At 49.1% G+C, this 12267-nt stretch overlaps 1 pseudogene; it reads left to right on the plus strand.

The window, feature by feature from the left end:
- The first annotated feature begins 393 nt into the window (after nucleotides 1-393).
- Nucleotides 394-12188, plus strand: LOC112216131 (annotated as a pseudogene).
- The last annotated feature ends 79 nt before the right edge of the window (nucleotides 12189-12267 follow it).

A 12267-nucleotide genomic window follows, 5' to 3' on the forward strand; every position in this document is an offset into this window, starting at 1 on the left:
TTCTGTATGATCCCAAACATCATGAGACATGGCGTTGTCATAACTGAAAGTGCTGTCTAAATTGTGCTTCTTGAAACAGTCTAACATTTTTTTAAAAATGTTATTTTTTTGGCCCTTATTATGACTGTTTCTACGAATACCTAAGCGTTAGCGGCACTACCTATAACTATGCATGGCGGCTGCTAGTTAGTTGGCTTGCCCTGCTGTATTCGTTCCACTGATACAATAATACAATTTAGCATAGTCTTGGCTTTATAACTAGCTCATTGTAACTTTATCGCCTATATCCCGGTGTATGCCTTAAACATTGTGTCCGATGTTTTAAAAAAGTGTAGTGCACTGCCCCCAGAGGGACCCAGGCATTATGTAGGTAGCTAACTGTTAGTTGGGTAACGTTAGCAAAGCGAGTAGTTAACTTGTAACTACCAGTTAGCTAACTAGTCATACTTGCCATGATTTAGAGACACTGACAAGTGTTCAACCTTTCTACCATATTTGGTTAATCTCTTTGTGGTCCATTTTAGGTTAGAAGTGTTTGCTGCCGGCTAGTTAGTGTTGGTTAGCTCACTACTAGCGGACTGAACTCACTCATGGTGAAGGAAGTTCCCGATGACTCCAACGGAGTGGCGCAGAGACCAGGCAGCAGGCTTTGTGGAATCTTCTGACTACATGATTCGCCCAAGGTCAATATTTAAAAAGTAATTATGGAACGCTTAATAAACCTTGTACAGATATTTGTTCTCTGTAGTTGCATGCCTTTATTAGCTGAAATCCATACTTTTTCAATAAACGTTCATGAACCACAACAGACTGTCCTTGTTGAGATTCAATTGGCATTTGAGCAGAGTTGTCATCTCAAAGTAACAGAAATGAGCAAACAGTCAGTTGTATTTTATTGTTTATTGAAAAAGTATGGATTTCAGCAAGCTGCTTCAGAGGACAAACATGGTAGGTGATACAAAATGCGTAATTATGAAAGTATTGACATTGGGCAAATCGATGTAGTTGGAGAAAAATTCCACAAAGCCTGGTCTCTGCTCCACTGTTGGAGTCATCAGAAACGTCCTTCGCTGTGTAGTTTAGTCAGCTAACTAACTACATGTCCTGAATTTTTGAATACACACCCAGAATCAGAAATGTATTTGATTTACCCAGTGGGTCAATTCAGTTGAGGTAGCCAGCATTCCAAGTATCTTTAGCTGCCGTATGACCATTATCTTTACACGCCATGGAGGAAGTCTCAACGGCACAGCTGATGCCTGTTGACCTTTCTTGCATGTAACGTTAACTTGAGCGGTCTGTTAAACAGCTGACGGCCATGTTTTTCTCCGCCCCTCCAGATGCTGATGCCCAAGAAGAATCGTATAGCCATCTACGAGCTCCTCTTCAAGGAGGGAGTAATGGTGGCAAAAAAAGGATGTGCATCTGGCTAAGCACCCGGAGCTGGCCGATAAGAATGTGCCCAACCTTCACGGTATGAAGGCCATGCAGGTTAGATTTTGTACTCTATTCTGGTGCCTCATATAGTGTCACGTGATTGAGAGTGAAACCAGGATAGGATCAACTTTATTATCCCTACGGGGAAATTTGTCTTTGACACCCAGTAATGTAGCTGTAAAAAATTATACTGGTTAGTTGGAAAAATGTCCAACTGAATGTGACCCTCCCTCTGCAGTCTTTGAAGTCAACTGGGTATGTGAAGGAGCAGTTTGCCTGGCGCCACTTCTACTGGTACCTGACCAATGAGGGCATCCAGTACCTGAGGGACTTCCTGCATCTGCCCCCAGAGATTGTTCCTGCCACTCTGCGTCGCCAGATGCGCCCTGACACCGCTAGGCCCAGGCCTAAAGCATGTTCCCACATGCTTCAAGAGGGCCACCATTGTTCCTGTTCCCAAGAAAGCTAAAGGTAACTGAGCTAAACGACTATCGCCCCGTAGCACTCACTTCCATCATCATGAAGTGATTTGAGAGACTAGTCAATGATCATATCACCTCCACCCTACCTGACACCCTAGACCCACTCCAATTTGCTTACCTCCCCAATAGGTACACAGATGACACAATTCCAATCACACTGCCCTAACCCACCTGGACAAGAGGAATACCTATGTAAGAATGCTGTTCATCGACTACAGCTCAGCATTTAACACCATAGACCCTGGGTCTCGACCCCGACCTGTGCAACTGGGTCCTGGACTTTGACGGGAAGCCCCCAGGTGGTGAGGGTAGGAAACATCTCCACCCCGCTGATCCTCAACACTGGGGCCCCACAAGGGTGCGTTCTCAGCACTCTCCTGTACTCCCTGTTCACCCATGACTGCGCGGCTATGCATGCCTCCAACTCAATCATCAAGTTTGCAGACGACACTACAGTGGTAGGCTTGATTAACAACAACGATGAGACGGCCTACAGGGAGGAGGTGAGGGCCCTCGGAGTGTGGTGTCAGGAAATGAATCTCAAACTCAATGTCAACAAAACAAAGGAGGTGATCATGGACTTCAGGAAACAGCAGAGGGAGCACCCCCTATCCACATCGACGGGACAGTAGTGGAGAAGGTGGAAAGTTCTAAGTTCCTCGGTGTACACATCACAGACGAACTGAAATGGTCCACCCACACAGACAGCATGGTGAAGAAGGCACAACAGCGCCTCTTCAACCTCAGGAGGCTGAAAAAATGTGGCTTGTCACCAAGAACACTCAAACTTTTACAGATGCACAATCGAGAGCATCCTGTCTGGCTGTATCACAGCCTAGTCCGGTGTAACGGTTTTCTAGTGGTGATGAAAGAGAGTCGGACCAAACTGCAGCGTGTCGATTGCGATCCATGTTTAATATAACAAAAAACACGAACTTACAAAAAACAATAAACGAAACCGAAACAGCCTATCTGGTGCAAACTAACAACGAGTACACATAGGACACTAAGGACAATCACCCACGACAAACTCAAAGAATATGGCTGCCTAAATATGGTTCCCAATCAGAGACAACGATAAGCATCTGCCTCTGATTGAGAACCACTCCAGACAGCCATAGACTTTGCTAGACAACCCACTAAGCTACAATCCCAATACCACCACCAAAACCCCAAGACAAACACACCACAATTACAAAAACCCCATGCCACACCCTGGCCTGACCAAATACATAAAGATGAACACAAAATACTTTGACCAGGGCGTGACAGAACCCCCTAAGGTGCGGACTCCCGAACGCACCTCAAAACAATAGGGAGGGTCCGGGTGGGCGTCTGTCCATGGTGGCGGCTCCGGCGCGGGGACGTGGACCCCACTCCTTTAATGTCTTAGTCCCCTCTCCCTTCGTCCCTGGATAGTCCACCCGCCGCCGACCATGGCCTAGTAGTCCTCACCCAGAACCCCACTGGACTGAGGAGCAGATCGGGACTGAAGGACAGCTCGGGACCGAGGCAGCTCGGGACTGAGGGGAAGCTCGGGAGTGAGAGAAAGCTCAGGAGTGAGAGAAAGCTCAGGAGTGAGAGGAAGCTCAGGAGTGAGAGGAAGCTCAGGAGTGAGAGGAAGCTCAGGAGTGAGAGGAAGCTCAGGAGTGAGAGGAAGCTCAGGAGTGAGAGGAAGCTCAGGAGTGAGAGGAAGCTCAGGCCGGTAAATAGATCTACCAGCTCCTGGCTGGCTGGTGGTCTCAGCAGATCCTGGCTGACTGGCAGATCCTGGCTGACTGGCAGATCCTGGCTGACTGGCAGATCTGGAAGAGTCTGGTTGACTGGCAGATCTGGAAGAGTCTGGTTGACTGGCAGATCTGGAAGAGTCTGGTTGACTGGCAGATCTGGAAGGGTCTGGCTGACTGGCAGATCTGGAAGAGTCTGGCTGACTGGCAGATCTGGAAGAGTCTGGTTGACTGGCAGATCTGGAAGAGTCTGGCTGACTGGCAGATCTGGCGGCGCTGGGCAGACTGGCAGATCTGGCGGCGCTGGGCAGACTGGCGGCGCTGGGCAGACTGGCGATGCTGGGCAGACTGGCGGCGCTGGGCAGACTGGCGGCGCTGGGCAGACTGGCGGCGCTGGGCAGACTGGCGACGCTGGGCAGACTGGCGGCGCTGGGCAGACTGGCGGTGCTGGGCAGACTGGCGACGCTGGGCAGACTGGCGACGCTGGGCAGACTGGCGACGCTGGACAGACTGGCGGCGCTGGGCAGACTGGGGGCACTGGCGGCGCTGGGCAGACTGGCGGCACTAGCTGCCCCATATAGGCTGACAGCTCTGGCGGCTTCTTACAGACTGACCGCTCTGGCGGCTCCGTGCTGACTGGCAGCTCCTTGCAGACTGGCAGCTCCTTACAGACTGACAGCTCCGTGCAGACTGACAGCTCCGTGCAGACTGACAGCTCCGTGCAGACTGGCAGCTCCGTGCAGACTGGCAGCTCCATGCAGACTGGCAGCTCCATGCAGACTGGCTGCTCCATGCAGACTGGCTGCTCTATGCAGACTGACATCTCTGGCTGCTTCATGCAGACTGACAGCTCTGGCTGCTCCATGTAGACTGGCTGCTTCATGCAGACTGGCAGCTCGGGCTGCTTCATGTAGACTGACAGCTCTGGCTGCTCCATGCGGACTGACAGCTCTGGCTGCTCCATGTAGACTGACTGCTTCATGCAGACTGGCAGCTCGGGCTGCTTCATGTAGACTGACAGCTCTGGCTGCTCCATGCGGACTGACAGCTCTGGCTGCTCCATGCGGACTGACAGCTCTGGCTGCTCCATGCGGACTGACAGCTCTGGCTGCTCCATGCGGACTGACAGCTCTGGCTGCTCCATGCAGACTGACAGCTCTGGCTGCTCCATGCAGACTGACAGCTCTGGCTGCTCCATGTAGACTGGCTGCTTCATGCAGACTGGCAGCGCGGGCTGCTTCATGTAGACTGACAGCTCTGGCTGCTTCATGCAGACTGGCAGCTCTGGCTGCGCTGAACAGGCGGGAGACTCCGGCAGCGCTGGAGATGAGGAAAGCTCCGACAGCGCTAGATAGGCGGGAGACTTCGGCAGCGCAGGAGAGGAGAAAGGCTCCGACAGCGCTGGAGAGGCGAGGCGCACTGTAGGCCTGATGCGTGGTGCTGGTACTGGTGGTACTGGACCGAGGACACGCACAGGAAGCCTGGTGCGGGGAGCTGCTACCGGAGGGCTGGGGTGTGGAGGTGGTACTGGATAGACCGGACCGTGCAGGCGCACTGGAGCTCTTGAGCACCGAGCCTGCCCAACCTTACCTGGTTGAATGCTCCCGGTTGCCCTGCCAGTGCGGCGAGGTGGAATAGCCTGCACTGGGCTATGCAGGCGAACCGGAGACACCGAGCGCAAGGCTGGTGCCATGTAAGCCGGCCCAAGGAGACGCACTGGGGACCAGATGCGTAGAGCCGGCTTCATGGCATTTGGCTCGACGCTCAATCTAGCCCGGCCGATACGCGGAGCTGGAATATACCGAACCGGGCTGTGCACCCGCACTGGAGACACCGTGCGCTCCACAGCATAACACGGTGCCTGCCCGGTCTCTCCAGCCCCCGGTAAGCACAGGGAGTTTGCGCAGGTCTCCTACCTGGCATAGCCATACTCCCTGTAAGCCCCCCAAGAAATTTTTGGGGCTGACTCTCGGGCTTCCATCCGCTCTGCCGTGCTAGCTCCTCATAATGCCGCCTCTCTGCTTTTGCTGCCTCCAGCTCGGCTTTGGGGCGACAATAATCTCCAGGCTCATTCCAGGGTCCTTTACCGTCCAATTCCTCCTCCCATGTCCATAACTCCAGGTGGTGCAACCTCTCCCACTGTAGCTGCTGCTGCTCCTGCTGCTGCTGCCTCTGTTGCCTCTTCTCCTGTTGCTCCTTTGGGCGGCTACACTCCCTGGTTTAGCCCAGGGTCCTCTCCCGTCGAAGATCTCCTCCCATGACCAGAAATCCTTGGTGAGCATCTCCTTTTCGGCTGCTCCTGCCTGTTGACACGCCGCTTGGTCCGTTGGTGGTGGGTGATTCTGTAACGGTTTTCTAGTGGTGATGAAAGAGAGTCGGACCAAACTGCAGCGTGTCGATTGCGATCCATGTTTAATATAACAAAAACACGAACTTACAAAAAACAATAAACGAAACCGAAACAGCCTATCTGGTGCAAACTAACAACGAGTACACATAGGACACTAAGGACAATCACCCACGACAAACTCAAAGAATATGGCTGCCTAAATATGGTTCCCAATCAGAGACAACGATAAGCATCTGCCTCTGATTGAGAACCACTCCAGACAGCCATAGACTTTGCTAGACAACCCACTAAGCTACAATCCCAATACCACCACCAAAACCCCAAGACAAACACACCACAATTACAAAAACCCCATGCCACACCCTGGCCTGACCAAATACATAAAGATGAACACAAAATACTTTGACCAGGGCGTGACATCCGGCAACTGCTCCGCCCACAAGCGTAAGGCTCTCCAGAGGGTAGTGAGGTCTGCACAACACATCACCGGGGGCAAACTACCTGCCCTCCAGGACACTTATACCACCCGATGTCACAGGAAGGCCAAAAAAACATCAACGACAACAACCACAGGAGCCACTGCCTGTTCACCCCACTATCATCCAGAAGGCGAGGTCATTACAGGTGCATCAAAGCTGGGACGGAGAGACTGAAAAACAGCTTCTATCTCAAGGCCATCAGACTGTTAAACAGCAATCACTAACATTGAGTGGCTGCTGTCAACATACTGACTCAAATCTTTATCCTCTTTAATATTTAAAAATTGGATGTAATAAATGTATCACTAGTCACTTCAAACAATGACACTTTATATAATGTTTACATACCCTACATTACTCATCTCATATGTATATACTGTACTCAAATCAAATTTATTTAAACAAATTATTTAAATAAACATGCCCCATTCAAGAAATTTAGAACCAGGAACAGATATAGCCCTTGGTTCTCCCCAGACCTGACTGCCCTTAACCAACACAAAAACATCCTATGGCGTTCTGCATTAGCATCGAACAGCCCCCGTGATATGCAGCTGTTCAGGGAAGCTAGAAACCATTATACACAGGCAGTTAGAAAAGCCAAGGCTAGCTTTTTCAAGCAGAAATTTGCTTCCTGCAACACTAACTCAAAAAGTTCTGGGACACTGTAAAGTCCATGGAGAATAAGAACACCTCCTCCCAGCTGCCCACTGCACTGAAGATAGGAAACACTGTCACCACTGATAAATCCACCATAATTGAGAATTTCAATAAGCATTTTTCTACGGCTGGCCATGCTTTCCACCTGGCTACTCCTACCCCGGTCAACAGCACTGCACCCCCAACAGCAACTCGCCCAAGCCTTCCCCATTTCTCCTTCTCCCAAATCCATTCAGCTGATGTTCTGAAAGAGCTGCAAAATCTGGATCCCTACAAATCAGCCGGGCTAGACAATCTGGACCCTTTCTTTCTAAAATTATCTGCCGAAATTGTTGCCACCCCTATTACTAGCCTGTTCAACCTCTCTTTCGTGTCGTCTGAGATTCCCAAAGATTGGAAAGCAGCTGCGGTCATCCCCCTCTTCAAAGGGGGACACTCTTGACCCAAACTGCTACAGACCTATATCTATCCTACCGTGCCTTTCTAAGGTCTTCGAAAGCCAAGTCAACAAACAGATTACCGACCATTTCGAATCTCACCATACCTTCTCTGCTATGCAATCTGGTTTCAGAGCTGGTCATGGGTGCACCTCAGCCACGCTCAAGGTCCTAAACGATATCTTAACCGCCATCGATAAGAAACATTACTGTGCAGCCGTATTCATTGATCTGGCCAAGGCTTTCGACTCTGTCAATCACCACATCCTCATCGGCAGACTCGACAGCCTTGGTTTCTCAAATGATTGCCTCGTCTGGTTCACCAACTACTTCTCTGATAGAGTTCAGTGTGTCAAATCGGAGGGTCTGCTGTCCGGACCTCTGGCAGTCTCTATGGGGGTGCCACAGGGTTCAATTCTTGGACCGACTCTCTTCTCTGTATACATCAATGAGGTCGCTCTTGCTGCTGGTGAGTCTCCGATCCACCTCTACGCAGACGACACCATTCTGTATACTTCCGGCCCTTCTTTGGACACTGTTAACAACCCTCCAGGCAAGCTTCAATGTCATACAACTCTCCTTCCGTGGCCTCCAATTGCTCTTAAATACAAGTAAAACTAAATGCATGCTCTTCAACCGATCGCTACCTGCACCTGCCTGCCTGTCCAACATCACTACTCTGGACGGCTGACTTAGAATACGTGGACAACTACAAATACTTAGGTGTCTGGTTAGACTGTAAACTCTCCTTCCAGACCCATATCAAACATCTCCAATCCAAAGTTAAATCTAGAATTGGCTTCCTATTTCGCAACAAAGCATCCTTCACTCATGCTGCCAAACATACCCTTGTAAAACTGACCATCCTACCAATCCTTGACTTTGGCGATGTCATTTACAAAATAGCCTCCAATACCCTACTCAACAAATTGGATGCAGTCTATCACAGTGCAATCCGTTTTGTCACCAAAGCCCCATATACTACCCACCATTGCGACCTGTACGCTCTCGTTGGCTGGCCCTCGCTTCATACTCGTCGCCAAACCCACTGGCTCCATGTCATCTACAAGACCCTGCTAGGTAAAGTCCCCTCTTATCTCAGCTCGCTGGTCACCATAGCATCTCCCACCTGTAGCACACGCTCCAGCAGGTATATCTCTCTAGTCACCCCCAAAACCAATTCTTTCTTTGGCCGCCTCTCCTTCCAGTTCTCTGCTGCCAATGACTGGAACGAACTACAAAAATCTCTGAAACTGGAAACACTTATCTCCCTCACTAGCTTTAAGCACCAACTGTCAGAGCAGCTCACATATTACTGCACCTGTACATAGCCCACCTATAATTTAGCCCAAACAACTACCTCTTTCCCAACTGTATTTAATTTTTATTTATTTATTTATTTTGCTCCTTTGCACCCCATTATTTTTATTTCTACTTTGCACATTCTTCCATTGCAAAACTACCATTCCAGTGTTTTACTTGCTATATTGTATTTACTTTGCCACCATGGCCTTTTTTGCCTTTACCTCCCTTCTCACCTCATTTGCTCACATTGTATATAGACTTGTTTATACTGTATTATTGACTGTATGTTTGTTTTACTCCATGTGTAACTATGTGTCGTTGTATCTGACGAACTGCTTTGCTTTATCTTGGCCAGGTCGCAATTGTAAATGAGAACTTGTTCTCAACTTGCCTACCTGGTTAAATAAAGGTAAATAAAATAAATATTTATATAGCCCTTCGTACATCAGCTGATATCTCAAAGTGCTGTACAGAAACCCAGCCTAAAACCCCATACAGCAAGCAATGCAGGTGTAGAAGCACGGTGGCTAGGAAATACTCCCTAGAAAGGCCGAAACCTAGGAAGAAACCTAGAGAGGAACCAGGCTATGAGGGGTGGCCAGTCCTCTTCTGGCTGTGCCGGGTGGAGATTATAACAGAACATGGCCAAGATGTTCAAATGATCATAGGTCTGGGACAGGTAGCACATCCGGTGAACAGGCCAGGATTCCATAGCCGCAGGCAGAACAGTTGAAACTGGAGCAGCAGCACAGCCAGGTGGACTGGGGACAGCAAGGAGTCTTCATGCCAGGTAGTCCTGAGGCATGGTCCTAGGGCTCAGGTCCTCCGAGAGAGAAAGAAAGAGAGAGAGAATTAGAGAGAGCATACTTAAATTCACACAAGACACCGGATAAGACAGGAGAAGTACTCCAGATATAACAAACTGACCCTAGCCCCCCGACACAAACTACTGCAGCATAAATACTGGAGGCTGAGACGGGAGGAGTCAGGAGATACTGTGGCCCCATCCGATGATACCCCCAGACAGGGCCAAACAGGAAGGATATAACCCCACCCACTTTGCCAAAGCACAGCCCCCACACCACTAGAGGGATATCTTCAACCACCAACTTACCATCCTGAGACAAGACCGAGTATAGCCCACAAAGATCTCCGCCACGGCACAACCCAAGGGGGGGGCGCCAACCCAAACAGGAAGATCACATCAGTGACGCACCCCTCCTAGGATGGCATGAAAGAGCACCAGTAAGCCAGTGACTCAGCCCCTGTAATAGGGTTAGAGGCAGAGAATCCCAGTGGAAAGAGGGGAACCAGCCAGGCAGAGACAGCAAGGGCGGTTCGTTGCTCCAGAGCCTTTCCGTTCACCTTTACACTCCTGGGCCAGACTACACTCAATCATATGACCCACTGAAGAGATAAGTCTTCAGTAAAGACTTAAAGGTTGAGACCGAGTTTGCGTCTCTCACATGGGTAGGCAGACCATTCCATAAAAATGGAGCTCAATAGGAGAAAGCCCTGCCTCCAGCTGTTTGCTAAGAAATTCTAGGGACAATTACTCTATACCATCTACTGCATCTTGCCATGCTGTTCAGCCATCGTTCATCCATATATTTATATGTACATATTCTTATTCATTCCTTTACAGGTGTGTGTATAAGGTAGTTGTGAAATTGTTAGATTACTTGTTAGATATTACTGCACGGTCGGAACTAGAAGCACAAGCATTTCGCTACACTTGCATTAACATCTGCTAACCATGTGTATGTGACCAATAAAATTTGATTTGATTTCAGTGCTCAGACTGTCCGCAATAGGTTGAGAGAGGCTGGACTGAGGGCTTGTAGGCCTGTTGTAAGGCAGGTCCTCACCAGACATCACCGGCAACAACGTTGCTTATGGGCACAAACCCACCACCACCAGGACTGGCAAAAAGTGCTCTTCACTGACGATTTGCGGGTTTGTCTCACCAGGGGTGATGGTCGGATTTACATTTATCGTTGAAGGAATGAGCGTTATACCAAGGCCTGTACTCTGGAGCGGGATCAATTTGGAGGTGGAGGGTCTGTCATGGTCTAGGGGCGGTGTCACAGCATCATCGGACTGAGCTTGTTGTCATTGCAGGCAATCTCAACACTGTGCGTTACAGGGAAGACACCCTCATGTGGTAGCCTTTCTGCAGGTTCATCCTGACACGACCCTCCAGCATGACAATGCCACCAGCCATACTGCTCGTTCTGTGTGTGATTTTCTGCAAGATAGGGATGTCAGTGTTCTGCCATAGCCAGCGAAGAGCCCAATCTCAATCCCATTGAGCATGTCTGGGACCTGTTGGATCTGAGGGTGAGGGCTAGGGCCATAAATGTCCGGGAACTTGCAGGTGCTTTGGTGGGGTAACATCTCACAGCAAGAACTGGCTAATCTGGTGCAGTCCATGAGGAGGAGATGCACTGCAGTACTTAATGCAGCTGGTGGCCACACCAGATACTGACTTACTTTTGATCCCCCTTTTGTTCAGGGACACATTATTCAATTTCTGTTATTTACATGTCTGTGGAACTCAGTTTATTTCTGTTGTTGAATCTTATGTTCATACAAATATTTACACGTTAAGTTGGCTGAAAATCAACACAGTTGACAATGAGAGGACGGTTATTTTTTTGCTGAGTTTACTGCCAATCAGTATTACAGGGTTGACTGATTCCTATACTTAGCATGTTTCCTTCATGGATGTATTGTGGTGAACATTGCAGGTGTTATGCCAGTTGTATGGAGATGAGTGGTGTAAAATGTCCTCCTGTTTCAGGTATGGAGGGTGAGAGAGCTGAGAGGCCAGCCAGGTTTAACCGTGAAAGAGGAGACAGAGACAACTACAGAAATTTTTTTTGCACCACGTGAGTACCCAAATCGCCTGTTATGTTCGATAAGCATGTACCAATATGGAAACATTGGGCCAATACCAATATTTTCCATGGTGGCTGACCTACATTGCAACACATGGTAAATTGAATGAAAGTTACCTAATTCTTTACTTGTCTGATGATCAAATGTCCTTTTAGCTGGTGCAGACAAGAAGGCTGAAGCAGGTGCTGGTGCAGCTACTGAGTTCCAATTCGTAAGTAAATAGTTTTCCAAGCATTTGAATCAAGGATGGGTGCCGTGCGATATTGTAGCCCAATAGAGATCTTCAAGGACCGAAAACATACCAACTTTATGTTGCAGAGAGGTGGTATTGGACGTGGCAGAGGACAGCAACCACCACAGGAGTAAAGCAGACTGTTCTTGTACAGTATAATAAAAGGTGATTGGTGTAATCTCAATGTGTCATGAATGTAATTGCATGAGATGTCAGTGCTCATTATCATAAGATGTATACACTTGAATTTGTAGGTG

The sequence above is a fragment of the Oncorhynchus tshawytscha genome, linkage group LG16, assembly GCF_018296145.1.
Source record: "Oncorhynchus tshawytscha isolate Ot180627B linkage group LG16, Otsh_v2.0, whole genome shotgun sequence".
NCBI lineage: Eukaryota > Metazoa > Chordata > Actinopteri > Salmoniformes > Salmonidae > Oncorhynchus > Oncorhynchus tshawytscha.